This window comes from Balaenoptera ricei, chromosome 1 (genome assembly GCF_028023285.1).
Source record: "Balaenoptera ricei isolate mBalRic1 chromosome 1, mBalRic1.hap2, whole genome shotgun sequence".
Taxonomy (NCBI): Eukaryota; Metazoa; Chordata; class Mammalia; order Artiodactyla; family Balaenopteridae; genus Balaenoptera; species Balaenoptera ricei.
The window spans coordinates 1,884,189-1,911,693 of record NC_082639.1 but is presented as its reverse complement, the minus strand read 5'-3'; the positions used below and the strand labels follow the sequence as shown (position 1 = coordinate 1,911,693).

At 58.2% G+C, this 27,505-nt stretch overlaps 1 protein-coding gene and 1 long non-coding RNA gene across 5 annotated transcripts in view; one reads left to right on the top strand and one right to left on the bottom strand.

The window, feature by feature from the left end:
* PRDM16 (PR/SET domain 16) overlaps nucleotides 1–27,505 on the bottom strand; it is a 330,283-nt gene that overhangs the window by 140,711 nt on the left and 162,067 nt on the right. The window lies entirely within an intron of this gene.
* On the top strand, nucleotides 9,162–12,223 carry LOC132347689 (uncharacterized). Its single transcript, XR_009497263.1, has 3 exons — nucleotides 9,162–9,340; nucleotides 11,383–11,743; nucleotides 11,917–12,223. It is a non-coding gene; the product is annotated as an uncharacterized LOC132347689 (long non-coding RNA).

Below are 27,505 nucleotides of genomic sequence, written 5' to 3'. Positions count from 1 at the left end.
TGCCGGCGGCCGCTCACTGGCTTAGTGCTGACAGTGAAATTGAGTTTCTCTTCCTAGGGCTTGAGTGTTTGTCTTTATAGATTAGCAGAGGAATCATGGGTAGTTTTGATTTTCTTATTTAAACGATCTTTGTGTTTTTCCCCTGCTTGCTTCACAAAGCATATATGTTATTATCATGATTGGGAGATAAGTCAATATTCCTTTTAAGAGATTCGGGATTCCACAAGGTTTTGTCCTAACGGGGCTCATGCTTTCCCGGTGACGTAATGGAGAAAACATCCAACCCCCTCGGTGGTGGGCGCCTGGTGGTTCTGCGCTGGCTGGCCATCTGGGTGACACTGCTCAGGGGACGTGCTAGGCACGGGCTGGCTTCCCTGGCACCTCCCCTGGTGGTCCCCGGCCTGACCTTAGCTCCAGGCCACGGATGGGCCTTTGGGCGGGCTCCCCTCTGTGGGAGCCTGGGCAGGGGATGGGGCAGAGCCCCCTGTGTCCTGCCCTCCCTCCTTGTTCCTGTCCCCCTCTCTCTGCCCATCCCCTCACTCTGCCCTCCCGGGCCTCCTGCAGGACCCACCTCCCCAGCTGCCCCATTTCCTCGGCCGGAAGGGCCCAGCCGGCAGACTTCAGGCCTCTTTCTCAGAGGTCCTTACTTTCCACTGTCTTTCCTCTCCTCTGGCCATAGACAGAGCTCCGGCCAGGGCAGGTCGGAAGAAAGCCAGCCCGGGGCAGGGGTTCAGGTGCGGGAGCCGCTCCTCCGGGCCTGCCTGCACCGTCACTGGGGCGGGCGGCCGAGACCCGTCCAGCTCGGGCCCTCTGAACGCCCTGCCCTTCGCCTCTCTCTATAAGGGTCTGACACGAGGGCATTTACCCCCATTCCAGCTGTGCCCTGGGCCTGGCCTCAGGCTGCGCTAATCCCTGCTCCGGTCACATTGCACCTGCCGGACAGAGGGCCCTGCCCTGCCGCTTGGACCCAGGTCGAGACACCGCCGGCCCTTCTGGGCGGACAAGCAGGGCTGTGGGGCCGCGGTGACCGCAGGCCCTTGGGCAGGAAGGTTCCCACCACAGCCTCCCCATCCCCACGCTTCAGGGGCCCAGAGCCGCTCTGGTGGCCACGGGTGCAGCTTCCACACCTCCTTTCTTTGCAAAGACAGCACAGAGGGAATGCACAGCCCGGCCGTGACAGCAGCGAGAGGCTGAGGAAGACACACAGAAAGCACACTGTATGCCCAGGTCTCCCCAAGACCAGCTGCAGCGCTGACAGCTGGGGCGGGAAATACAGGGGCGGGGCTGGAGAGCCTATGGGGGGCTTTGAAGAGCCTGGCCATCGGGAGATGGGGGTGCCTGGGTGGTTTGTGCTGTGGGTTTCTCCCTCCCCTCCTAGATCTCTGTTTTTAGACCAGCAGAGGTTTTCTGAATTGAGATGCATCTCCTGAAACACACCATCGGTCAATTGATTGATGCATTTGGAAAAGCTCCCGGGGGTCAGTATTCTACGGGTCGCTGAGGATGCAGACCTCAAGGGTAGGCCTTGCACTGAGATGCCCCCGACAACATCCAGCCACAGCTCCACAGCCGGTGGTCCGTCCGCGGCCGCTGGGCGTCCTGGCTCACTGTGGTCGCCGACGGGACCCCCAGGCTGTGGGCAGGTGTCTCGTGCCAGCACAGGGACGTCCCCGATGCGTCAAGCTTGCCGACCATTGTGCTCTGTGTGGTGCACGGCGGGGGCCTCCAAACGCCACCAGGGTTGCAGTGGTCAATTAAGTGCTGCTGCGGGGACGTCCTGCTTCGACATGAAATCACACTGGCCACCGGCGCTCTGCAGGCTGCTGCTGGGGTCCGACCTGCAGCAGGTCTTTATTTCGTCCCCCGTATGGCATCCAAACAGCAGGGGGCTTGCGGTGCTTGTCCTAAGAGGCAGCACCAGGCCATCCCTGGGAAAGGCCATCGCGCTGGGAGGTGGTCCACGGGAGGGAGTAGGGTGTTGGGGGAGAGGCCTCGAAAGATTTTCTCTGCCACGGCAGGGAACGGGTCGAGGACCAGGCAAGGACCATGAGGACGGAGAGGCCGGCTATGCCGGGGCCTCGGGGCCCCTGGCTGGTGGGGGGGCGCGGGGCCGTGGTGACCAAGAGGAGCATCTCGATGTGAGCTAGGAAGCCCCCAGACACGGTTCCTGAGGTCCCCGGAGTCTGCATCCCCAAACGCCTGCTCTGGCCTCTCTCCTTTTTGGGTTACAGGACTCCCTGGCCTGACGGCAGCATTGGTTCACGCACAGCTCCCAGAGCATGGGGTTCACGATCTTAGGAGGGCGAGCGCCTGTGTGCCTGAGTGTGTGCACATGTGTGTGTGGAGGGACTCACCCCCCAGCTCTGGGGGTCTCCCGATATGCCCAGGCCCCAGTGTTGGAGACATTTGCACCCACCCCGTCCCTAGGCCAGCCAGAGGCGTCCCTTCACTGTGCTCCTTTGTCTCTGCAGACACGTCCAGGGAACAACATGCCTAGGAGAAGCCTGAGGGGGTGCTCTGCGGAGGGGGCGGGACCTGCGCAGGGCCCCCGGGGGTCCGTGCCGCTGATCTGCCCTCTGGTCTCCCAGCCGCCCTCCCAGGTGTGCAGGGTGGATGCCAGTGGCCCTGTGGGGAGGGCCAAGCCCGTGGTGCTGGGTGGCGTCCCCGGTGGCACCTGGTCCAGGGCAGCCGGCCCCGGGGATGGGGCACTGTCCCAACCTTCCGGCGGGTCCGACGGAAGGCAGACACATCCGTCTGGCCCACGCCACCCCGGCTGTGGGCCAGCCCCTCCTGAAGCCTGGTTCCTGTCTGTCTGCCGGCCGTCGTGTGCAGTGACCACAGGCAGCAGGTGACGAATGGCCGATGTCAAGGCCTGTCATGCCAACGGGGCCCGGAGGAAATGCAAGAGGCTCTTGGAATGGCTTTATGACCAACCTGTGGCCGCCGAGATGATCAATCACGTTGATCGGGGCAGGCAAACACGGGAGACGAGAGGCAGATGGCGGCCTGGAGGCCGGGGGTCAGTGCTGGGCGGGCGAGGGGCGGCCTGGGGAGGATGGCGTGTTGAATGCTCAACTTGAAGGCTGTGCAGGCCCCGTTGCCTCACGCTCGCTCCTTCCGTGACCAGGCTGGCCTCGGGGCCCTGGCAGGCGGCCCCGGGGGTGGAAAATGCCAGATCAGCACGGCGGAGGGATAGTTTGGGCGTGGGAGGAGGTTCCCTCCCCAGGGAGGAATCAGGACGCGGGGTGTTTCTCCGCGATGGCCTTGTTCACAGACCTGGAACTGGCGGTGGAGACAGGGCTGGGGCCAAGCCACTGACCCCCCGGAGGAGGCCCTGCTGCTTCTCTGGGACCCAAGTCCTGAGCTACCTGAAGGCCGGGGAGCGGAGACAGCCGGGGATAGACATCGCAGGAGTCGGGGCAGCTGGCCTTCCTGCCAAGGTGAGTCAGGGTCGCTGCCTCGTGTCTGCTTCGCACGGCCGGCTGTGCAAGGCCAGCTCCCTGGGCAGGGCCAGCTGCTGAGTTTCCAGATCCTAGCAGTTGCCCCCATCCTGGACGGGTCCCCGAGAGCCCTGTGCAGGCGGGCGCTCCCTCCACCGAAGCGTGGTTTCTGGGCCGTCACGGGGGTGGCTGCTCTGGGCCCGGGGCTCCCATCGTGGGCGAGTGCGGAGAGCCCCTGGCTAGGAGCTTGAGGCCCGAGGGGTGTGGGAACGGGGGCCGCCACTCTCGCTGTCCAGGCCAAGATGAATCAGACCTTTCTTGGGGAAGTGCCTCCCGCTCAAGGACATTTTAGTCAGACATAATTGCTAGGAAAAATAAACCTGCCTTAACAGAAAACAGCTTTCCAGTTGTTTTTTTCCTCCTTGAAGCCTTTCAACTCCAGGTTTTGGCAAGTCCTGGCTGTGGGTAATTGTCAACACCGTGCAGTGTCCAGAGACCAAAACCAGGGGAACGGAAATGGCACCCGCAGCTGAGAGGGACCCGGGATGCGGCTCCGCAGGCACGCGTGTGCTCACGTGTGTGCACACACCCTCGCCGAGCGCGCTGACCGCAGGCGAAAGGGAACTCTGTCTTGGCCACAGAGCAGGTGGCTCGGTGCGCCTGGGACGCTCTGGTCCCGAGCAGGGAAGCTGGCGGGCCTCCCTGGGAGTGTCCGGAAGGGCCGCTATGGTGCGCAGGGCTCTCCCGGTTTGGGGTGGCTTCCTGGCTCTGCCTCCCTGTTCTCACGTCCCCCCGCCCCCTGCCAGTGAAGGTCACCCAGAGTACGGGAGGAGTCCCAGCAGCATCCTTCCTCAAGGAAACTGGATGGAGTCCCCGAGGGACTTGGAAAGCGGGCAGGGCTAGTCCAGCCTCTGGTCCACAGCTGCGTCCCAAACTGTCCCCCAAAAAAGCCCTCCCAGTGGCAGGACGGGGTGATGAGGCCGTCGTCAAGGAGCAGACAAGCCTACCGCTGGCACATGTGATGACCGCCGGTCTGTAACTGCGCCCCTGGACGGGCCCAGCTGGACCCTCCTCCTCACTCCATCTCTGTCATTCTTTAGGGGGCCTGCCAAAGGGGCACGGGGGCGATGGGGGGCCAGGAACAGGCAGCTGTGAGGAGGGGTGCGGGCCGGGGGCGGGGGGCCCGGGGGACAGGACACCCATCACTTTGTCATCACTGACGTCCCTTGTTCATTTCCAGGAACTTGTTACAGGCGCCGTCAAGCCCACGGCTGACAGCCCGATGTTACTCACGTGGCTGGGTTCTGGAAAACGCAGGCTCATTTGCCAGGCAAAATTAATGAGAAAAGAAAGACTTTAACGAGATAATAATCTATGACTTCCACTGGGCCAGTCTCCCCGTGCGTCGCGGAGCATTTCATGTGAAACAACGCTGCACCCAAGGAAGCTGAGACGGGGTGCTGCTGGGTGGGTGGGTCCTCCCTGGCCCCCGGCCGGGATGTGCGGGTCCCCGCACCAGAACACCCATTTCTAAATCTCAAGCCCAAAGGAGCAAATGCACAACGTTTGTGCGAGTCCTGCACCCGAGCCCTGACCCAGGCCCAAGGCCCCTTCTCTTTCCTCCCTGCCCCCCAAAAACACAAAGGAGAAGAATGGAATGGAAAAGCCAGCAATGCGGCAGCAAAATAAACCTTTCCTAATGGCTACCAAACTTGCTGAGTGTCAGTTAGTTACTCTGTGCAGAGTCTGTAATAATCACGCAGCTCGGAGACAAGGCCGCTCTCTGGCAGGAGCCCCTGTGACAGGGCCTGGAAGGCAGGTGTTACTGTAATTAGCTATTGTTTGACTATGAAAAGTCAGGGCTGATTAAAGCCACTAAGCACAAGTGCACTATTTTGTTTCAAAGAATATTATGAACTGCACGCTGGGGCCCTTTCAGAGAGGGCCTCCCTTCCGCAGCCGGCAGTAATCAAACACGAAATCTGCATAAACCTTCAGGGTTTAATTCAAGCAGAGACCTTTCATTAGAAATATGTTACTTTATGAAATCTGGTCGCCAGCAAGGGGAGAAAAATGTGACTTCTTAAGAAGAGTGAATGGCACCTCTTTAGTGATTAACCCGAGATTAATGGAGGTCCCCACTGCTCGGCCTAAGTCCATTTTATTGCTAATTCATTTAGGTACCATTTCAGATATGCTTGATGAGAGTTACCTGCCAGGGCGACAGGTTTTGGCAAGCAAGGATAGCCATTACGGTCAAATCCCAAATACACTTTTTATTAAAGACGCTTTGAGAAGTGTCTTGCATTAGTCTTTTTTTTCCCCTTTCTTTTTGGGGGACTTTCTATTTAATGTACTCAATCAGTTAAAAATTCGGATCCTAATTCGTTAATCAGAGATGGATGTGACTGCTTCACTTTTAGCGGCTCCTTCCTTCCTTCCTTCCTTCCTTCCTTCCTCCCTCCCTCACTCCCTCCCTCCCTCCCTTCCTTCCTTCCCCAGCGCTGAGTCTATGGCGAGGGCGTTGCACTTGGGACACACACCACCACACCTGTGCACACGCTCAGGCACACCCACCCATGTGCGCGTGAGTACACGGGGCACACGCACAGTCTGTCCACCCACACTCACGGACAAATGCCCCCCCATCCACACATGCACACACGTGCCCACACTTACCCACCACCCGCACACATGCACACACACGTGCATGCACACACTCACACTTGAACACACGGGGATCAGAGGGCTCTCAGGGCACCCTGGGTAGGATCACAGTAGACGTGGAAGGGGGTCCCCCCACTCACCACTTCTGCCCCCAAAGCCCCCTCCCATGGCAGAGCATCCATTGTTCTTCTGGCCACTGGGACACCCGGGAGGCAGCCCCCACCCCTCTGTGAGCCCCTTTCTCCTGGTTCAGAAGAAACAAGGGATCAGATGGGTGTGAACAGGGTTAGGACCTGCTAAGCCATGCTGCGCCCCCCCTCCACGTCCTGCCCTTGGACTCCTTTCTGCTTCTGGGGAGGGCGCTTTGCCCTGTCTTTCCATTCCGAAGGCATGCCCTCCCATGCAGGTCCTGCTGCCCCTCTGGCAGCAGCGGACCCGGGCTACCTGCCCAGGCTCAGGCGATGGCCCGGCCTCTCCCTGCACCAAGGCACAATCTGACTCAAGGGACATCCCTGGGGTTGGGGAGGGGGAGTCACAGCCCCAAGAAAGAGGGTGAATCAGTGTACACGGGCTTCTCTCCTGCTCTAATCTCTTCCCCAGATTTGACTGGAGTCTTGGTTTATATCAAAAGGGAATCGAATAATACAGCAAAGAACACGGAACCACGGAAAACACTGCTGTCGACGATTGTTGACATTTTATCCTGTTTGCCTGGAGTCTTTCTTTTCCGTGGAAGAGACAGAGCTCCCCATGTAAGGGGGCGTCCTACTTTGGCTGGGACTCTTGGAGACCTGAGGGTTTGCCCAGTTCACGTGTCACCACGCCGTCCCTGGAGCTGGTCCCAGGGACCAACAAGGGTCTCCACACTCCGGACCCCAGGCTGCTGGGGGAGTGGCCACAGGTTCATCACAGCGGTCCCCGCTTCCACATCCATCACCAGCACGTGGCTGCCTGACGTGGCGCCGGGGCCCTGCTGCCCCTCCCGTCACTCTGCCCCTCCCTGTGTCCCAGACGGGCGGCCTTCGCATATTCTGTTCCCCTCGAGAACACCCTTCCTGATGGTCTCTACTCCACCCTTTAGGTCCTGCCCAAGCCATCCCCACCTGGAAGCTTCCGCAGCACTGCCCACACCTCCCTTCAAACGGCCTGCTGCCCCTCTGCCCCCAGCACCGTGAACTCTGGCTCCGTCCACTAATTTAGGTGAACCCAGACTGAGGGCAGGGCCACATAGGCCACGCGGGTGCACAGAGACGTGGTCAGTGAACAAGCAGATGGATGGACGGATGCAGGGAGACCCCGCCCCACCTTGGACCCGATCCAGAGGCTGGGGCCACAAAGCTCATCCCAGGAATGCTGTGGGCCTCGCCTCCCAGCGCTGAGGGCACCCTGTGGACGGTAGGTCTGTCTCACACCATGTGTGGGGTCCCCTGGGTTGGCGGCGGGGGTCACTCTGTCCCTGCAGATCCAGTGAGGGGGACAAGGCATGGAGAAGGGACCCCCGACTCTCTCAGAGGAAAGGCAGGTCCTGGCCATGCCATCATGGCCTCGTGTGCCCTGCTCAGTCCTCAGTGCAAGGCCAGGAGGGTGACGTGACACGACCCATGACCACAGTCCCCACTATTTGGCCGGCGAGACACCTGAGGCTTGAGGTGCCCACCCCCCTCCCAGGGCCCAGGCCTGGTCCCACTGTCCCTTCACGGGCACAGCTCACATGGCCACTGCCCCAGAGGGCACGGGGATGGGGCCATTCCTCACCCTTGGGGCTGGGGGCACAGGGCAGGGAGGAGGCCGTGGCCTTGCCCACCTGGTCCAGGCCTGGAACAGTGGTCCCACACCCACGTTAAGGCAGCAGCCCCAGAGCCGGCTTAGTGCCTCCCAGAAACCCAGCATCACATCAAGAGCTTTTGAATCGCCCTCAACTAATGCACAACTAAGGACATGCAGCCGATACACCAGTTATTCTAAAATCCACACCTGTGTCCCAGGGGAAACATGACGATCGGTGGGCCACGGGGGGCTGAACCCCCAGAGCTGGTGTGTCCTGAGCCCCTTCCAGGATCCCAGCCTTCCGCCAGCTCCCTGGGGGCCAGACCCCGCGTGGATGGAGCAGCAGGTCCCAGGGGAGATCAACAGCTCGGGCTGCATGACGCCGGCTATGCACGTGCTCAGCGGAGAGCCCAGCACCTCGCCTGCTGAGGTTTTTATTCCTGAGTCCTGAGAACTGCCAAGTGAAAATGCATCCAGCCCCTGATCAGAGACGGGGGTTGGGGGGACCCGAGATGCACAGGCTCCAGTTGCTCAGACCCCCTGCAGATGCGAGCTGACGATGCGCTCCTGGGCCACGAAAACAGTCCCTGTAGAACCTGCCCTGAAGGAAACTGTGAGCCAGATACCCCAGGGCTGGAGCACTTCCTGGGCGCCGGCCGTCTCTGGAAGCTTCCAGAATCTGCCATCCTCCTGCAGCCCACGAGGGCACTGGGTCCCAACCTGACCAGCCCTGGTCAGACAGCTGCCCCCGAAAGAGCGAACAGGCAAGCGGGGGCACCTGCGTGGGGACTTGGTCTCCTTACAGGGGCCTCGGCTGTCACGTGGCGGGGGGGGCGCGTCGAGGAGGTGATTGCCCAGCCCCTCCCACCTGCAGGTCAGGGAGTTGAGGGTGGGGTGTGTGTGGAGGGGGCAGAGAAGAGAAGGAGACACCGTATGTCCGAAGGCAGGGACGGGCAGACCCAGGCCAAGGTGAAGCCAGGGTCACTTGGCCTCTGAAGCAGGAGCACCCTTTCCCTGCCACCCAGGTCCACCTCCAGCTGACCGTGACGGACGGCCTGGCCTCGCCCCAGAACCGGAGCTGAGAGACACGGCCCAGGTTCCGTGCAGTCCCAGAGGCTGGTTCCACCTGCTGGCCTCCGTCTCCGGCCGGTTCATTGGGTGGTAAGTTGATTTACGGCCACAGGCAGCTCTGAGGCCAAGGCCTCCTGGCAGCAGGGGCTGAGCCTGGCCCTGTCCCCGGCCGCCTGCAGGACCTGGGTGACCACAGCCTCTCGCTGGGCGGAGCTCCCAAGGGCTACCGTCTTGTTGTCATTCTTGGATTTGGTTGGCAGTGACTTGAGAGTGAATTCTTGACCCCAAACTTTTGCCGTTTGCTGTTCTCCGAGGCCAATCAGCCATCAGGGAGTCCCCGCCTGCTGGCACCTCTAGGGTCTGTGACGACTACAGAAGAGCCCTCCCACCGGCGGGTAAGATGTGGGGGGCATCCTCCATAATTTGGGGGGATGCTTTCGGCTCCTTCCTCTCAGATATCTGGCACAGGGGGATTGGGCTTTTGATTCTGACCTTGAGACTTCCAGGACCCCAGATGGGCCTGGCTGCACAGCCACTGCCCTTGAAAATTAGAAGGACTTCCCCGCGCTGGCGGGGCTGGTGGGGCAGGGCGCACGGCCACGCCTCCCCGGGCCCGTCCACCAAGGCTCTCCACCACTGCCAGCTGCTCCGCTCCCTTGAGCCCGAAACCTGTACCTGTGTGTCTCTGTTCTCCCCGCCGAAAAAGCGAGAAACATGCCCAAGACCCCCATCTCTGAGACCCCCGTCTCCGAAGTGTCTAGCAGGGTCTGGTGGGCCTGCTTGCCAGGAAAGGCTCCTAGTGGGTGGGAGCCTTCAGCGGGTCACGGGGCCTCTGCACCTCACAGGGCGGGTCTCCAGCCCCAGGGCCTTTGCACGTCTGGACGAGGTCCATGTAGTCAGTGGTTTTCCCCCAGCAGGAGGCAATACCACCCCCAGCCAGACCCCCAGCCAGCCTCGGAACCAGGATAACGCTGGAGATGAAAGCAGAGCAGCTGGGATTGGATGGGGAAGGCGAACGTCTCCCCTCCCCCAAGGCACTGGGGGGCCTGGGGGCTGGGGTCCCGGACCAGGTCATCACTGACAGCCCTACAGCTTCCATATTCTAGGAGGATTAGACTCTCCTAGTGGCCCCAGTGAACTCTTGGGCTGGGCTGGGAGGCGGAAGGCCCACCTTGGAGGACCCTCTAGTGCCCATACCCTTTCCCCACCCTCTTCATCCTCACTTGGGAAGGTGAGCGCTGTGGAGGCTGTGGTTTCTGCTGAGGACCATGGATTTTTCTTTACGAAGGGACAGGCTTTCCCTGACCTACCCCAGGTAGTTGGGGCCTTGGGGTCGCCCACCGGCCAGGGCTGCCCACCACAAGCTGTAAGTCTCCAGTGGGGCTCCCTCACCCTCAGAGCCCGCCCTGCACAGCCGGGTGTCCTGTCCTCTGATACCCCATCTCACGGTTCTCTTTTAAATGCACGTGTTAATTATCTTGCCACTGCTGTAATTTCTCCCTGTAGTCCATTAATTAAGGGGTCACGATCTGAGAGCATGTTTACCCAATAAGCTTTCTTTTTTAATTATCCTAATTGCTTGGAGACTGACAAAGACTCTACTCTTCCCCTCTGCTGGTGGATTAGCGAGTGACAAACACACATGCACACGCGCACCCCACCTGACGCTTGCCGAGGGGCTGGGCCTGCATCCACAGTGGGGTCAGGGGCTCTGGGTGGCCCTGTTCAAGCCCCAGGGCTGCTGGGAACATGGGACCGTGGGGCTGGCGGGCTCGCACCCAAGGCCTGCTCACCACGTGCTCACACACGTGTACGAATGGGAGCCACGGCTGGTCGCTGTCAGAGGGCCTGGGATCCAGGCTAGCAGGGATATGGGCGCCTGCTGGCCGTGTCCTAGGGTCAGGGCTGGTCAGCTTGTTCTCGTGGACGTTGTCTGTAAGCTGTAGGCAAACCCGGCCCTGATCTAAGCAGGACCTGAAAAGACAGCTTGGCCTCCTTGTAGGACTCGCTTAGAACCAGTGTCAACGTCCTTCATCCTATGCGTGGGGTTCCCTGTGGGCCAGGCCAGGCCTCGCCTCACTGATGGAAGGGCTGGTACCCAGCTCTGCCCCCTCCTCACTGATGGAGGGGCTGGTACCTGCTCTACCCCCTCCTCACTGATGGAGGGGCTGGTACCTGCTCTACCCCCTCCTCACTGATGGAGGGGCTGGTACCTGCTCTACCCCCTCCTCACTGATGGAGGGGCTGGTACCTGCTCTACCCCATCTGCAGAAGGGGGAACAGGAGCTCTTGTCACCCAGGGGTCCGTGGGTCGGCCCTTCAGCCACTCTGCGGAGCCCATTCTCATTCTCAGAGCAGCTCTGGGTCAAAAGAGTGTGGACACCGGAATGTAAAATGGGGCAGCCACTGGGGATACAGTCTTGCGGTTCCCCCCCAGAGTTACCCAGAGTCACCACAGGATCCAGCAGGTCCAGTCCAGCTATTTACCCAAGAGAATGGAAATCAGGGGCTCAAACCCTGGACCCTGGAGCAAGCACATTCACTGCAGCCCTAGTCACAACAGCAAAGATGGGGCACCTCAGATGCCCACCCACGGACGAACGGGTAAAGATGTGGCGGTCCATCCACGCAGTGGAATCTTCTCAGCCACAAAAAGGAACGAAGGACCGACACAGGCTACGACGCGGGTGAACCTCGGAAACACGATGCTGCGTGAAAACCTTCAGACGCAAGGGCCACGACTGGGACTCCATTTATACGAAGGGTCCGGAACATGCAAACCACAGACGGAGACAGAGGTGGGCTGGTGCCGGGGGAGTGGGGGTGGGGGACGGGGTCCCCTCAAGGCTAAAGTGAGTGCCTGGAACTAGGTAGGGGTGGTGCCTACACAGCCTCACAAATGTACTAAGTGCCACAAAATTGTTCACTTTAAAGAACGGATTTGTATGTTTTGTGAATTTCACTTCAACAGAAAAGAAGAAGAGAGAAGAGGAGATGGCAGCCCCCCGCCCCCCCACTCTTTCACTTCTTTCACAGGGGGCTGTCCAGCTCCCGGGGCAATGATGGATCTGCGTCTGCCGAGGTGAGCGCGGGAACCCAGGGCAGAGGGGGTCCGTGCACTTGTTCCGCGGCGGATACGGTGGAGGGTGTGCGGTGCTGGCGTCCTCTCCGGGCATCCGGCTGTGCCGGGCAAGCCCGCCCATTCCTTGCAAGTTTACGTCTCTTTAATAAAGATTAAGATGTCAGAGGGCCAGCCTTGCACAAAATCCACTTTTATTAACTTCTCATTACCAGCTGAAGGGTGAAGCCCATTTCTGAGCCTCTGAAGCAGCAAGAAGAAAATAGGTATTAAATGTGCGTTTAGGACGACCGGAGCTTACTGCCATTCTTGCTGACTCGGCGTGTGCGCCCGTGCCTCCCCGGCTGGGCTCCAGTTGACGGGGACCTGGTGAAAAAGTGACCTCACGGCCTGACCTGGGCTGGAGCCACTGGGCTCGGGATGCAGAGGGAGGAGGCCGGAGCTTGGCTGGCCAAGCTGGGTGGGCTCACATGAGGGGATCACAGAGATGAGGGGCCCGGGGCCCTGACTGGAAACGGGTCCTGGGGGGCTCAGTGGGCACTGAGTTCATGGTGGGCTGCGCTGGCTGGACCTCGAGTCCCTTCCGGTTGGGCCTGCTGTCATCTCCCCATTAACCACCCGCAGTTGCCATCCTTGCCTCTCGGGATGAACCCCACCGTCCACCTTCTCCAGGCGGCCCCTGGGCAAGGCTGTCACAGAGCCGCTGTCATGCCTGTCATTTCAGGGCCCCCAGACCAGGAAGCTGGTCCTGTTGACTTCACCCCCCTCTCCAAGGCGACTCAGCACCCCTTTCCCAGGACCTCAGGTGGGTCCCCTGAACCACAGGTCCCTGGCATCTCAGCTCAGGGGACAATGCTCTTGTCCAGGCTGTTGGTCACACTGTCCCTAGACCAGAGTCAGTTTGGTTCCATCTTCCTGTCACCCTCAGCACCAGGGTTCTCCCCCACTCTCCTCCCCCTGCTCTCAGAGCTCCAGAGCCACCCAGCTCCCTCCCAGCCCATCCGGGTTCCCACTTCCCAGATGGCCGCCCAAGCCCCAGGCTCCCCTGTACTCAGATGTCCTCTGGGATATTCCTGGCGCATCTCAGGCGAAAGGTGCACCAAGTACCAAGCTAACATCCCCACCTCCACCTGCCCCACCGCTTGCCCAGGCTCCCCCTGCAAAAGGCACCCCCCAGCTACCCCCGCAGGTGCCTTGGCCTCCTCGTGTCCATATACTAATGCTTCTCCCTCAAAAATACCCCAAACACATCACTTTTGTCACCTCCCTGGTCCCTCCCATGCCCAGCCATCCGCACCCTGGAATCCCTACAGCCCCCTCCCCTCGGAGCATGCCTTGACTCACCAGTGCCCGGGACGCCCAGCCTGGTCTGTGGTACTTTTGTTAAAACATCCCGAGCAGAACGAGACGGACGGGAGGGGGCTCCACGGGCAGGGGCCTGACAGTCACAGCTGCGGGCTCAGAGCCCAGCTGTAGCCCCGTGCGCAGTATGTCCTCAAGAAACACGTGCAGCGGGAACAGCTGAGGGGCCATGTGCTAGATGGCCACTTGGGAGCTTTGGGCAAAGTCTCACCACCGTGTGCCCGGAACCCTGGTCTGCAGAGCGGGCTTACCCGTCCTGTGGGTGAAGCTGTGTGCCGGGGACAGTGCCGGCGCAGAGGAGGCTCTGCCAGATTGGTCCCCTGATCCAGTGAATGAACGGGCGGATGTTGACTTGAGGTCCCGCCAGGCTCTGCCATCTGACCGTCGGTTGCTCTTTCAAAGGATGTTGAAGACTTCTCCGCGTTTCTTACTTAAACTATTTAAGGAGCTGTTTCCCTCAATATCAGTCTTGCCCAGGCAGGCTCTCTGCGGAGCGAAGCAAGAGGTTTGCCAGGGAAACGGCTGCTGCACCCAGAGGGACCTTGAGCCGTGTTTTCAGGGAGCCGTGGCGGGACACAAGGTGGGGACCCACTGTTGTTGGCGCTCTGGCTGGGTTTTGGGGGGGTTCCATTGGCGGGAGCCAGGTGTGGCGGTGCCGGTCCTCAGGCCCAGGGGACAGAGGCCCAGTGGCCAGCAGCGGCCTTGCTCTAAGCCTGTAGCGGGACGGCGGGAGCAGCTTTCCCACCACCTGACAGGTGGTCTCGTCTGGCCTGGACGCCCTGCAGGAGAGCAGCGTTCCCTACATATTTGGGATTGTCCCCGAATCCCGGCCTGGGCCTCATTTTCCCACGCCTGCGGTAAGGCTGCAGCAAAGCCTGGTGAGAGGGGAGACCGGGCCTCGGGGCAATGGGAGTGTCACGCTGGTCACGGTCAACCAACCATGTTCTCAGAATGGCTTTCCATCCCTGGGCCTTCGACGCAACTGAAACCCAGGCAGAAAGCAGCTCCGGGGCCGGCGACACACCCGGGGGAGTGCGGGGGACACACCTGGGGGCCGAGCGCGGCCAGGCTCCGAGGGGACGGTTGAGCGTGTGCTGACAGCACTGGAGTGGAGGCCGGGCCCGGAGGAGCCGCTGGGTGGGCAGGGCCCCTGGCCTGGCAGCGTTCCCGCCACAGACAGACCCTCCCGCACGTGGGCAGGCAGGCCCCACTGGGACAGCGGTCCATTTCAAGGAGGGCAGACAGCTGCAAGCCCTTTCCACACCTGGCAGCAACTCGGAGGGTGTGGACAGACCCTGAGCTGCCGTGCACTGAGGAGCGAGCGCAGCGTGCACTCCTGTTGTCTGTCGTTATTATTATTATGACTGCTGTCATCGTGATGGCTTCAGGGCTTCCCTGCAAAGAGCCCTCGTGAAGGCTGGGGGCTTGTCTCTGTGGGTTCTCTGCAGGCTCTACTCTTCCTCATGACCCCTTGTCAGGGAGGCCAGCCCTCCGACATTATCATCCGGTTTTGGGGACAGGGAGGCCGGGGTCAGCCGTGAGGGAGTAGAGGCAGGTGGGGGCAATGGGGAGGCTCTGACGCAGACTTTCGGGTCTGCGTCACCTCTGTGGCCCCGTCAGGGCCTTGCAAGACAGGCTGCTTCTGGCTCTGCCTCCATGGGCTCCATCAATCCACAAACAGGTGCTGAACCCCTACCCCGGGCTCCCATGTGCTGACAGAGGGAGTCCTGGGTCTTCAGGGTCCAGGGACCGCCACCCCCCCCCCCCGCCCCCCGCCCCAGGTCAGCCATGCACACTGATGGTGCAAACAGACCCTTGTCTGTCGAGGAGGGGCACATCATATTGCTAAGAGCACAGAGCCAGATGACCTGAGCTCAGACCCCGGCTCTAACCTCACAGCTGTGTGACACTGCACAGGTCACTGACCCTCTCTGGGCCTCGTTTCCTCGTCTGCAGAACGGGTTCTAGTTGATCTCGAGTGTTGGTCCCACAGCCAGCCTTTTGTAGCAGGTGTAAGTGCCCGAGCTCACTTAGTTCCCTTTTTCCCCGGAAAACAACCTGCACAGAGCCTTCGGTTCAGCTTTGGGCAGCAGGGTGGGTGGCTTGGAAAGGAAAGGGGACAGAGGGGTGGACAGCACCGTCCCTTGCCATCCCGCCGCCTCGTGGCCCAGAACGGCAGCATGACACGCTCCCTTTGACCAAGAAGCCAAGCAGGCCGCGGCCCAGGCCCACCGTCAGCTGAGCAAACCCGCCCCACGGGGACACTTCTGAGTTGGGGCCAGGGTGGCTGCGAAGGAAACGCCAGCTCTCCCAGACTGCCTCGACCACCAGGCCAGCCAGACCGTCACAGCTCCAGCCGCAGTGTGTCTGTCACCTGCAGAGGCAGGCAGGTCACCTGGGAATCTGGCTCCAGGACAGCCCCGGGCAGGTCCCCCCCCAACCCCGAGGGCCCGGCTGGGTGCTGAGTGTGGGTGGGCGGGCACTGTCCTGTGCCCCGTCCCCGCCCAGCAGGCGCTCAATACCCGGCGCTCCAGGCCCTGTTTACCAGAGGGGCTGAGAGGGCCTTTCGCTGCTGTGTAAATAGACTTTCCAAAGGCCTCTGCGTTCTCACCCGTCCAGCTTTCCAAAGGCACATTATGAATTGGTGGGCTTATCAGAAGGGCCGTCTGGCAGTTAAAAGATGTTTCCACGCATTGTGAGGCTGCATGGAAACCGAGTCATGTCAGCCCCAAGGACAAAGGAACTCAAGTGTTTGAGACGCAAAAATATTTTGACCCGACTACATCATTTTTCAAAGGAAGAAAGTAATTCGCAGCTCACAATTCACTTGCTATCTCACAGGAAGTCCTGTATTTCTTATTAACTCCCCAAGGCCTGCTTCTCTGGGTGAGAGGTCACCTCGGAGGGCCAGCGTGTGAGGGGCATTTACGAGTTTTCTTTCCGTCGCTTCCTGTTGTTTTTTTCTTCTAGGGCTGCCTCCTGTTTGCGAGGGACTAGCCACCACGCTGCTCCGAGCCTTATCTCCAGGGTTCTCCCAGACCAGGCACTGGAGCTGGGCACAGAATGTCTGCCCTGTGTTGCCAGGTCGGAAACCAAGGCCCCGAGAGGTTAAGTGACTTGTCTCAGGTCACGCCCATGATGGTGGAGCCAGTACAGGAGGTCCTGTGGTCTGGTTCCCTTTCTGGACATCTTCTCCTGGCTCTTTGGTTCCCTCGTGGAATGATGGTGTCTGGTGGGACCTCAAGGGTTCATCACCATCATTGGCATCATTATCAACATCACCATCATCACCACCATCATCATCATTACCAACATCTCCATCACCATGGTCACCATCCCCACCATCATCGTCATTATCAACATCACCATCACCATCATCGTCATGATCAACATCACCATCATCACTACCATCAACATCATGATCACCATCATCATCCTCACCATCCTCACCATCATCTCCTTGGTCTCACTCTGAGCCCTAAGCTTGTGTCATGTGCTATTTTAAGTGTGCTTTGCACACAGTGACTCATGTAATCACTAAACACAACTTTGGGGCAGGAACTATTATCATCCCCATTTTACAGGAGAGGAAATTGAGGTCCTGAGAAGATAACGAAGTCCTCCGACAGTCTTTTGCCTTCCAAGAGGTCCTTGCCACCACCAAATGCCCCCAGCCCCCAGAAAGTGCCGTGGACAGCCCTTCGTGTGGGCTGCAGGAGCAGCTCGGGGCAGGCTGAGCAAAGTCCCCACTGCCTCTGAAGCTGTGTTTGGGGGCCTGGCCCCCAGAAGCACAGGAATCGGGGCAGTTCAGGAAGTGCTCCCCGTGGCAGTGCAGGGCACTCGATTGGGCTCCCAAGGCAAAGGCTGTACCCTGGCCCCCGAGCGCGAGGAGGCAGAAAGGGGGCCAGGAGACACAAAGCTCCCCTCCCACCACGTCCTGGGGGCTCCCAAGGAGGCAAATGATGTGTCGTGTTGGGAAACCACGGGCCCAGAGAGGGGTGAGGGCTTTGAGGAGTATTACAGTGACACTTGGGGGTCAAAAGGTGATTATGAAAGGAGAATCACGGGTGTTTAATAAGGAAGCTGGGGTGAGGGACACACGCATAGCATCTGCTGTGCTAAGGGGAAGGAAGTCAGGACACGGCAGCACAACAAGTGAAACCAACCAGGAGAGGCGGCGGGAGCTAGCCCAGGCCGAGCACCTGCCCTTGGTGCCTGGTTCTGGGGACACACGCTTTCCCATCAGACACGAGGGATGGCCCAGAGGGTGAGCGGTGGGCTGTCCTGCGTGATGCCTCGCTGGGTCCCCCCGGGCTTTCAGTGGGAGCAAGTGTGCCGCCTACTGTCTGCATGGCCTTGGGGGGGATTTGCCTGTCTGAACCCCAGGAAGATGAGCAGCTTCCTCACAGGGTTGCCATGAGGGCCCCGCACTCTCCAGATGTGACCGAAGCTCGTCACCTCTGCCAGGTTCGGGGACGCTGCAGTAAGCACGCAGATGTGGCCTCTGTCTCCCCGGGTCCTGGCCCCAACGTGGCCTGACTTTGCTCACAGGAGACACAGTCGCTGCGCCCCGGGCAGAGGCCTGTCCTCCTCGCCTGCTGAGAACCTGGCATTAAGCCCCGTCCTGGGACCTGCCGGTCAGTGCCCACCCACACCCTCCTCCTGGGTGAGCTTCGCAAGACACAGCCCTCCCCTGGGGCCGGTTCTACCTCTCAGGGGCCGCATGTGGGCGACATGGGATGAAGATGCCCACCGGCCCCCAGTGTGCCCACTGGTCCAGACCTTTCTGAGGGCTAATTTGATGTTTTTCTCTACCTTGCCAGTTCCCTTTTATTGTACCTCTGCATTTCTCGTCCAAAACAGAAATACAAAGGGAGGAAATCTATTCAAAATTCCTCCTCCTCATTTTATTTTTGTAGCTCTCCAGGGTGCCCATGCTTCAGATTCCCTTCCGATAATTATCTGCCCTTTCTGGGCCTTGGTAACCCAGAACCTCGGGTTTGAGTGGCAAGAAGCAAGCGCTGGCCTGGCCGCGGCACACAGGACATCCTCGGTGACACTGAGACCTGCAAGCTTGTCCCGTCCCCTTGGCACCCAGAGCGAGTCTGGAGAAGCAGATTTTTATTATTCATTTTTGTCTTTGAATACCTCTCTTTACTCTCAACTGATCTATGATGAACAGCACGTCAGACTCTTTTTATGCGATAATTTTCCATCCCCGGCAACACACACATTTCTGTGGCTAATACTCTGAATCTTGGCCATTGCTCAGAAATAACAGAGGCAAGGTTCCAACAGAAAATAATAAGTCTTGCCTTTTATGACTTAATTTATCAACACTATACTGGAGAAACATCTTGTTAACTGGGTAAGAAGAAACCGTTCGCCAACACGGCCCCGGCTGATGGGAGTGGCGTCAGATGGAAATGATGCATCCTGTCAGCAAACGGAGAGCCAGTGCTGAAGGAGGGATCACTCAAAGAAGGAAATGTTAAGTGAGAACATGATACCCTCACGCCAAATCTGTTAGATTAAGAATCTCGCTCCTTCTGGCACAAATCAATTTGCTATCCTCACAGTTTTCCCCTTTCTATGATAGAGAACACACAGGAGAATTGCCCAGAAATAGGACTCCTTAGAATCACCAACCTACAGGGATGGGGCCAAGGCCATGTGACAAGATGGGGGCATTTCTACCCAAAATGCACAGAGCAAACAGCACAAGAAGCTCTTGGAAGCTTGCCCACCACTAGGAGGAGTGTCTGACCTGGGACATTGCAGCTGGGCATCACCAGGGGACCAGGGGCACCAAGAACAAAGGCTGTGGCAAACCACCTGCGCAGGTGACGGGTCTCAGAACATGAGCCGTGAGGGCAGAGACCTGGTGGAACTCAGCCTGGTGTCTCCAGCACCTGGGACAGCGTCCTGCACACAGTAGGCGCTTGGTAAGTATTTGTTGAAGAGGTGAGTGAGTGAGTGAATGAATGAAGGGTGTTTTGAGACGATGCAGAACCAGACAAAGCTCCAGGAATTCCCTAAACGAATCAGTCAGGGTGAGTGAGGTTATGCCCCAATAACAAAGAGTCTCCAAAACGCAGAGGCCTGCAAAAAGCTGCATTTCTGCTGCATGCCTGGCGAATTCACAGGGTGGCTGTGATTAATCACCTCAGGATCCATCTTTCTGGCTACAGTTTCCGAGGGCACAGAGCGCTGGAGGGTATCATGCTAGCCACTGGCCACTGAGCTAGAAGTGACCTGCATCTCTCACAGCCATTGGCCTGACAGCTCATCCAACCGCAGGGCAGGCAGAAGGTCCATCCTACCTCGGTCCCAGAAGGCACAGTCAGACATGTGGGCGAACAGCACTGAGGGAGCCCACACGAAGGCCCGGGGGGGGGGGAACCCTGGACCACAAGGAGTTTATAATCTAACGAACGGGAATGCTCCCTGTGGACTGACCATGGTCACCTCAGCGTTAAGTCCTTTGCCACTTAGAGTGTTGCTATAGGACAGGAACTGTATAAGCACTTTATGCGACTTAACATATTTAATAACTAAAATACCCCATATAGATATTAATTTTAAAAAATCACCCATTATATCACCGCAAAGAATGACAGTATTTTTGTATATTTCCTTCCCGCCTTTTCATATTACGTATGTCCTTAAATGTGAGTATATATTTTACGTAAGATGTGGGTGTGTGTATAATATGCCACTTTCTGAAAATACTTTTTTTAAAGAAGTAATAGCTCTCATTTTTTTAGAGCAGTTTTGGGTTTATAGGAAAATGAGTGGAAAGTATAGAGAGTTCCCATGTACCACCCCCGTCTCCCCCGCCAACAGCTTCCCCTGTTATTATCATCTTGTATTAGTGTGGCCACTTGTTACAGTTGATGAGTCAATAGTGATACATCATCATTAAAGCCCCTGATTGACACCAGGGTTCACTCTTGGTGTTGTGTATTCACAGGTCTGGATAAATATATGATAACATGTATCCACCAGTACAGTATCTTACAGGGTAGTTTCTCTGCCCTAAAAATCCCCTGTGCTCCCACATTCACCACCACTCCCCCAACCCCTGGCAACCACGACCTTTTTACTGTCTCCATAGTTTTGCCTTTTCCAGAATTTCATAGAGTTGGAATCATAGAAAGTGTAGCCTTTTCAGACTGGCTTCTTTCACTTAATAATACGTATTTAAAGTTCCTCCATGTCTTTCTGTGGCCTAAGGGCAATGATGATTATGTGTGTCACCTCCCCCTCCTCTCCTGCCGTCACCACCAGAACAACACTCCCCATGTACCGCGCTGGATAAGGAAGAAACTGGACCCAACTATCAGCTTGGAACCAAGCCCAGCCCAGCCCAGCCTAGATCAGCCAACTTGCACACTGGTGAAGATCAATGAGTGTTGTTTTAAGTGTTAAGGGTTTGGGGTGGTTTGTCACACAGCGTCATTGTGTAATAGCTGACTGATACACCAACTTCAATTACTCCAGCCCAACCCCCTCATGCTTTTCTCTGAGTTCAATCGTATTTATTGTTCAATCGTATTTACCCCAATTCTTGAAGGGTCTGGAGGGCAATACATGGTACAACATGAGACTTAGGAACACTTGCTTTGGAGTCTTGTGGCTGGCCCTGGAAAATTCCTGGCCTCCCCACTGAATCGTGTGGCCTTAGGCAACTGACAAACTGTCTGTTCCTTAATTATCTATGCAGTAAAGTGGGAATAATAGTGCCTGGGGGTGATCGGGGGTAAATGAGCCGATGTGTATAAAGAGCCTGGCAGGCTTCCTGTAATGACAACAGTGACCATGACAGCGGTAAGAACAGCAGCAGCGCCCGGCTCCCAGGGCTTGTGTTCAGGAGGGGACAGCCTTGTTGGGGGCAAGAGAGGCCCAATTCCACTTCCCCACAAGCCCACCCACCCGTCTGCTGTCCTTCCTCCCCAACACCCACTCCGCCTGCCTCCCACGCATCAGCACGAGGCACGGTCAGCCTGCAGCAACATGAGCCCAGAAGCTGCCTTGGGAGCTGGGGCAGAGGCTGGGGGCTCAGGGCCAGGTGCTGACAGGCCCCACGGGACCCTACCGCCACGCACCCACCTGTGCTACACACACCTGTGCCTCACACACCTGTTGTACACACATGCAGGGAGCCACCCCGCATCTCAGGGAAGTCGTGAGCAGAGGTGAGCTGAGAGGCGGGTGAACCTTCCGCATCCCCGAGCCCGGGGCAGGTGCCTGTCGGGACAGCAGCCAGCTTCTCAGGCGGGCTGGGGAGGACACAGCCTTTCCCAAGAGTTTCCACCTGCCAGCCAGGCCTCGGAGACCCCCAGACGCTGGGAGGATGAGGCCCTCCCCGCTCTAGCTCAGGCCTGGGCCGAGAGAAGCAGTGGAAGGTTCTGTACCCCACTCTTGGGACTGGGGGCCGCCCAGGGCCCTGCCTGGAGACCACGTGCCCATGGCCCCCCGAGACCTTCATGGGTGACCATCAGAGGCACAAGGGGACCTCAGGAAGCTGGCTCTCTCTGGAGGCCTGGATGTCCCGCCTGTACCCTGAGAGAGAAGTGACACACAGCTCGAGGTGACCGGTCGTGGGAGGGGCCCGGAGGGTCCACAGCACCCGCCCGCTGCCGCCCTTTACCCCGGAGAGGGACGGGCCACCTTGACACCGTGTGTGTGTAAAACCAGAAGTCAGCCTTACACTCAGAACGATAATAATCGCACTGATGACCCGACGGCAGGTTTTGTAGAGCAAAGGTGAGCCCTGTGGTTTTCCCTGTGCCACAGGCAGAGGACGCGGCCACAAGCCAGCAATGCCTGCCGAGGACGCTTGTGTCTACTTTCAAAGCACAAGACACTGAGCAGGCCTCAAGCTGATATATTTTTCTCTCCTAATAGTGCGGCACAATTTAATTAACTCACCATTGCGCCCACCTGAAGGTGACAGAGTTTATTGACACCACCATCTGGCTCCTATAAAGCCGGTAATGTAGACAGTAAATCCTCTTCATTACCCGCTGCTGGCGGAGGCCACCTCTCCCCGCCACCTTCCCCAGCGCCGTCCTGCGAGGGCCGCCTGGACACCCCAAGGTGCTGGTGCGGTTTCCAGGAGAGCGAGGCAGGCACCACGCCTGCCTGTAACCTCTGACCCGCTGCAGGTGGTGTAGGGCCTGGCCCCCTGGTGCCCTGGCCAGGGCCACCCAGGGCCACGTGGGCCCCCTTGTCCCACACCAGTAACAATAACAGTAACAGTGGCCACAGGCCCCAAGGTCCATTCAGCTGGCCTGGCGACCAGAGCTGTGCTCAATTTATCGCTATCCTCCTGATGCCTAGGCCACGCAGGGCGCTGAATTATCATTTCCCCATTCGCAGGGGAGGAAACAGAAATGCAGAAGTTCAAGTTCAGGGCCTAGAGCCACACCATCCAGGGCAGAGCCAGGTTCAGAGGGCCAGGGGTGGGCTGGGCGGAGGCGATGGACCCAGCATGGCCTCCCGACCTGGGTCTCCAGTGAGAAGGAGAGGGTCTTTTGTCTACTTTTCGGGTAATGTACATTTTCAAGTTCTGAATCTGTTCCTTGAAATCAGTGACGTTTTGTCTGCCCTCGCTTGAGGTTTGGGCAGAAAGTGTCAGCAGGGTGGGGGAAGGGCCTGACCACAGAGATGTCACCTGCTCCCCATGCACCCTGCCAGGAGCTGCTGCTGGACCCCAAGGAGGGGGGTCCCGCTGGCCGGGCTCTGGCCCCCTCACACCCACCTCCCTCCTGCAGGACCTCCACCCCAAGCTGCAGCTCAGAAGCCTTTCAGAAGGTTTCACAAGGGATGCTTCAGTATGAGAAAGAAAACCCAGTTCATTGTTTTCTCAGCAGCAAAAACAGAGGGAATATTCACCTCTCATTCCTCCCACCCCCCAGGCGAGGTTCTCAGGGTTGGGTGGGTCCGTCTGAACAAATTGCCCCCCTCAGCCCGCTCTGAGTCCCTGCCCCACCCCGTCCAGGTAAGACGAGGCCTTCCTCAGACACGCAGGTCTGCAGCAGGTAATAAATTACTGCGGAGGAAATTAATTACCTGCATCTCTCCCCAGCTTAATCTGATGGTTTAGGCTGACTTCAGGGGCCCTTAGGTTGGGCTGGGGGAGGTAAACTCAGCTCAGTTGCTGGGGGAACAAAATGCAAATCCAGCCTGGAGCTGCCTGCGACTCGCCCTCACCACCCTACTGCTGTTGGCCCATTAATCACCCTTATCTGCCTGGGAGGGGGCCACAGCGCCACGGCCCCCCAGAGGGCAAGTTCAGGTGCTGCGAGGTGGCAAGAGGGCAGAGTCCACCCGGGGCGGCTGAGGTGGAGGCGGCCAGGGCTTCCAGGCTGCGGCCCCTCCCTCAGGCTGGATTTTCTGCCGGCACCCGAGCCACCAGGGTCACGCCTAAGGGCCTCTTCAGATAAGCGTCTACAGTTGTGAAAAAATGAGGCCTCTGGGAGGGGCAGGGGGAGGGGCAAGAGCTAGACGCGGAGCTGGTCCCCAGCGGCTGAGGGTCCCCAAGGCCACCAGCCCAGAGCTGCTGCGGGAAGGGGACCGGCGGAGGTGGGGCTTTCCGACTTTCTGCGTCTTGGCCCCATTACACTTCTCCACTCGGCAGCCTTTGATTCAGCAAAATCAAGGATGCAAACTTCTTAGGAGTACTTAGTTTCCATGGCAACCGAAGCTGACCTCAACATTATTGTTCTCAAGAGGGGACTGACTTTACTATATGTTCATTCACTGAATTAATGGACTCCTGGTTCTTTTATCAGCAACCCCGAACAAAGGAAAGGGAAGCATGTCTCCGAAGGGCTTTCAGCCACTGTCCAGCCTTTGTCCGGGGCTTACCGGAACGAAGCAAGTCTATCCAGCCCGAGATTATCAAAATCAACTTGGAGCTGTCTCCGTGGCAGCTAAGCACACTTTGATTTCATAAAGACATAACCGATCCCACATGCAAATTATTAATTGTGAGCCCAGGCCTCTTAGGGCTTGGGACTCTGCTGTGATTTTTTTCAGGAATCAAGCGCATTGTAGGTAAACTGCAATTGAATTATATAGCACCTGGGTGGCTCCTGAGCGCTGCTGGCTGGGGGGTAAAGAGGAAAAGAAAAGGATTTCTAAAACTAACCTCGCTGGCACAGGCAAAGCATAACAGGGACAATCAAGCTTGTTCTGGTCCCAGTGAGACCGGCTGACCGCGACGCGTGCTCACCGGCCCTAGTCCTGGGGCCTTGGGGCTGGAACATCTCCCCGTCTCTTGTTCCAGCCACAATCCTTCCTTCCCCACCGGCCTTCCTCACCCTCCAGCCACCTGGAAAATACCTCTGCTTCCTCCAGGGGAAAAACAATGCAAGGGAAATAAACCACATGAAGCGACACTGATCGCAAATGCCTGGGTCCCTTGCGTGCTGGACTTGGCCCGAAACCCCCAAGGCACAGCCTGGTCGCAGCCTCTCCGAGACCTGGGGTGTGTGACTTTCTCAACTAATTGCTGCACAAAAGACACTTAGCAGCTGCCTGTGCATCTCCACTCCCACCTTCCCGGGTTTCCTGGCTCCCGGTCATCCTTTATTAGCCTTCAGGTCCCTGGGGAAGGAGCCGGGAGTCCCGGGGCGCCCATTACCAGAGGCGTTTTGCCCGGGCCAGGCTATAGAAAAGATGCACGTATAACAGCCCAGTGGGATAGGCCGAGGTCCTCACATCCAAATAATCATTTCACGAATTATCATAATTATCAATCAATCACCCTATTTGGACAGTGCCAGGTTGGGCTATCAGATGACTTTTATGATCTGTAGCATTTTGTACGGAATAACAGAGAGAGATTTATGGACCTATCATGGTCCCTCTCCAGCAGTAGGGCTTTATTAGCTCTGTTTATTTTTGACTCTCCTTCAAAGCCTCGGGCCCCCCACCCCTGGCCCGGAGTGCTGGCTGGGGTGGCCACAATCTGGGATGCTTCTGAAGACACACCTTTCCCAGTCTGGTCCCAGCCCCACTGATGTGAATTCCTGATTCATTCATTTATTTTGGAGGGGCGGAGGCAGCGTGGGCAGAGAAGTGGGGGGGGGAGAGAAGAAAAAAGAAAAAGAAAAAAAGAAAAAGGTCACTTCCCTCTTCATTTTCTCCCAGTTGTACTGTATTAACACGTCCTTCCTTTTCAAGACGGTCAAAGAAAACAAGATAAAGCGAGACAATGGGACGGCTGTTGGGGGCCTGGTGTTTCCCCCTTTCATATCACCAGAGAGATTGAATCAAAATTCTTCTAGCTGATACCATCTCCCCGGGTGGACCACACTCTTGTTAACGGATAAATTCAAGCCCTCCAGAAAGTCAAAGAATAAATTTAAGCCTTTTGCCAAATGTCTATCCTATTGGATTTTGATAAGACGGCCATTGAGTCTTAATAATGTCTTCCATCCATTTTCAGCGGGCCCTTAACACGGCTCTTTATTCGTCCCCAAAGCCTCTTCGCCCGGCCTTTTTATTACGGGCTCTGGCGGGCTCTCCAGGGAACCAGGCGACCCGAGTGATGGATGGACAACTCGCTAGATTATCTCCCGCAGATGTTTGCTCTCCAGGAGCCCCGGGCTTTCCCTCTAAGTAAACAGAGACTAAAGAGAGTCGGAGGCAGCGAGCAGTCCCAGAGGTCCCGGCCAGAGGCTAGAAAAGGCGACCAGCCCGACCTGCGGCCAAAGTGACGTTTAGGGGGAAGTGCGTGCGCAGCCCAAGCGCACACCTGGGCGAGCGACGGGCAGCCAGGGCACCAGCACGGAGCACGAAAGCTCCGGCCGCGCTGCGCACGTGGAGATGGGGCGCCGGCAGCAGGATGCAGGAATGCAGAGACGTGGGTGGGGGGGGTGCGGGGGGGGGGGTGGGAGGGATGAAGACGGATGCGTGGCACTGCAGGGGGGCCCAGGGGAGACTGGGGGACAGAGGAACTAGGAGGCCAGGACCACTGGGGGTGGGGATGGAGGGGACCGGAAGGAGGGGTGCAGGAGAGTTGGGGGGAGGGGGATGGAGGGTTCTCAGGGGCGGGGCCAAGCCCAGTGCAGGCTCACAGGCTGTGGTCGCTGTCACTCCAACGCGAGCCCCGCCCTGTGCCGTAGACCCTGGGTTCGAATCCCGCCTCCACCGCAGAAGTAGGGGCCGCTATAGCCTCGCTGGGCCTGGATTCTGTCCCCTGTAAACTCTTGACAGGTGGATTCCACAGACCCTTCAGCAACGTGGCTCTTTAATACTGAGAATTCATAACGACCGCTTCCTACAAAACATCACTGTTTCTGCATCTCTTGTGTCAAGCCACTGACTGAATTAATTAGCCTTAGTTACATTTCAGCCACGCACGCCAGTGAAGAGCAGGAAGCGGGACTCGGTTAATCCTGAAGATGGAAGAAGTGGCGCTCAGAGGTGTCAGCTGACCAACCCACGGCTGCACAGCCTCCAGCGTGGCCCCAGTGTCTCTTAAGGCCCCCAGACGTGCGTGTCTTTGGAGTGGGAGAGCCCTGTTCAGCCAGACTTGAAAATCCTAAACCACAGGACTGATAAATGGCTCTACGTCCCATTACCAAGGAATTCGCTAAATTAGTCCTTACAAAGCACACTGAGGCATGTGTGGTCCTCTTACGTAATAAGCATATATGTATCTCCACAGCTGTAAGGGACACACCTGTTGGTAACCTGCACCTTCTATTTGGGAAGAAGGTCAAGGGAACGCTGCGCTGACAGTCCTCCGGCCCCGCAGCGGGACCCCGGCTGCCTTTGCACCCGAGTCTCTCTCAGCCCCTCCCTCCCTCCCTGGGAAGTGACCAGATGGCTCCGGACACCAGGCTTAGTTTTCGATCATCCACCAATGTGACCTGGGTCCCTGGCCAGACGGCACCTGCATCCACCCCGTGAGTAGCTCTTGGAAGGACGTCTGGACAACGGTAGCCAAGGCCCGACAGCCCCACCGTTTGTAAAAGGAAAGGCCAATCAGGAGACGGCTCTGACCCAGGGAACAGAGGATGGGCCAGTTCAAAGGCATCCTTTGCCTCCCCACGAGCTTAACATAGACCCGACCTTTCGACCTTCTGCCATGCACCTTGTC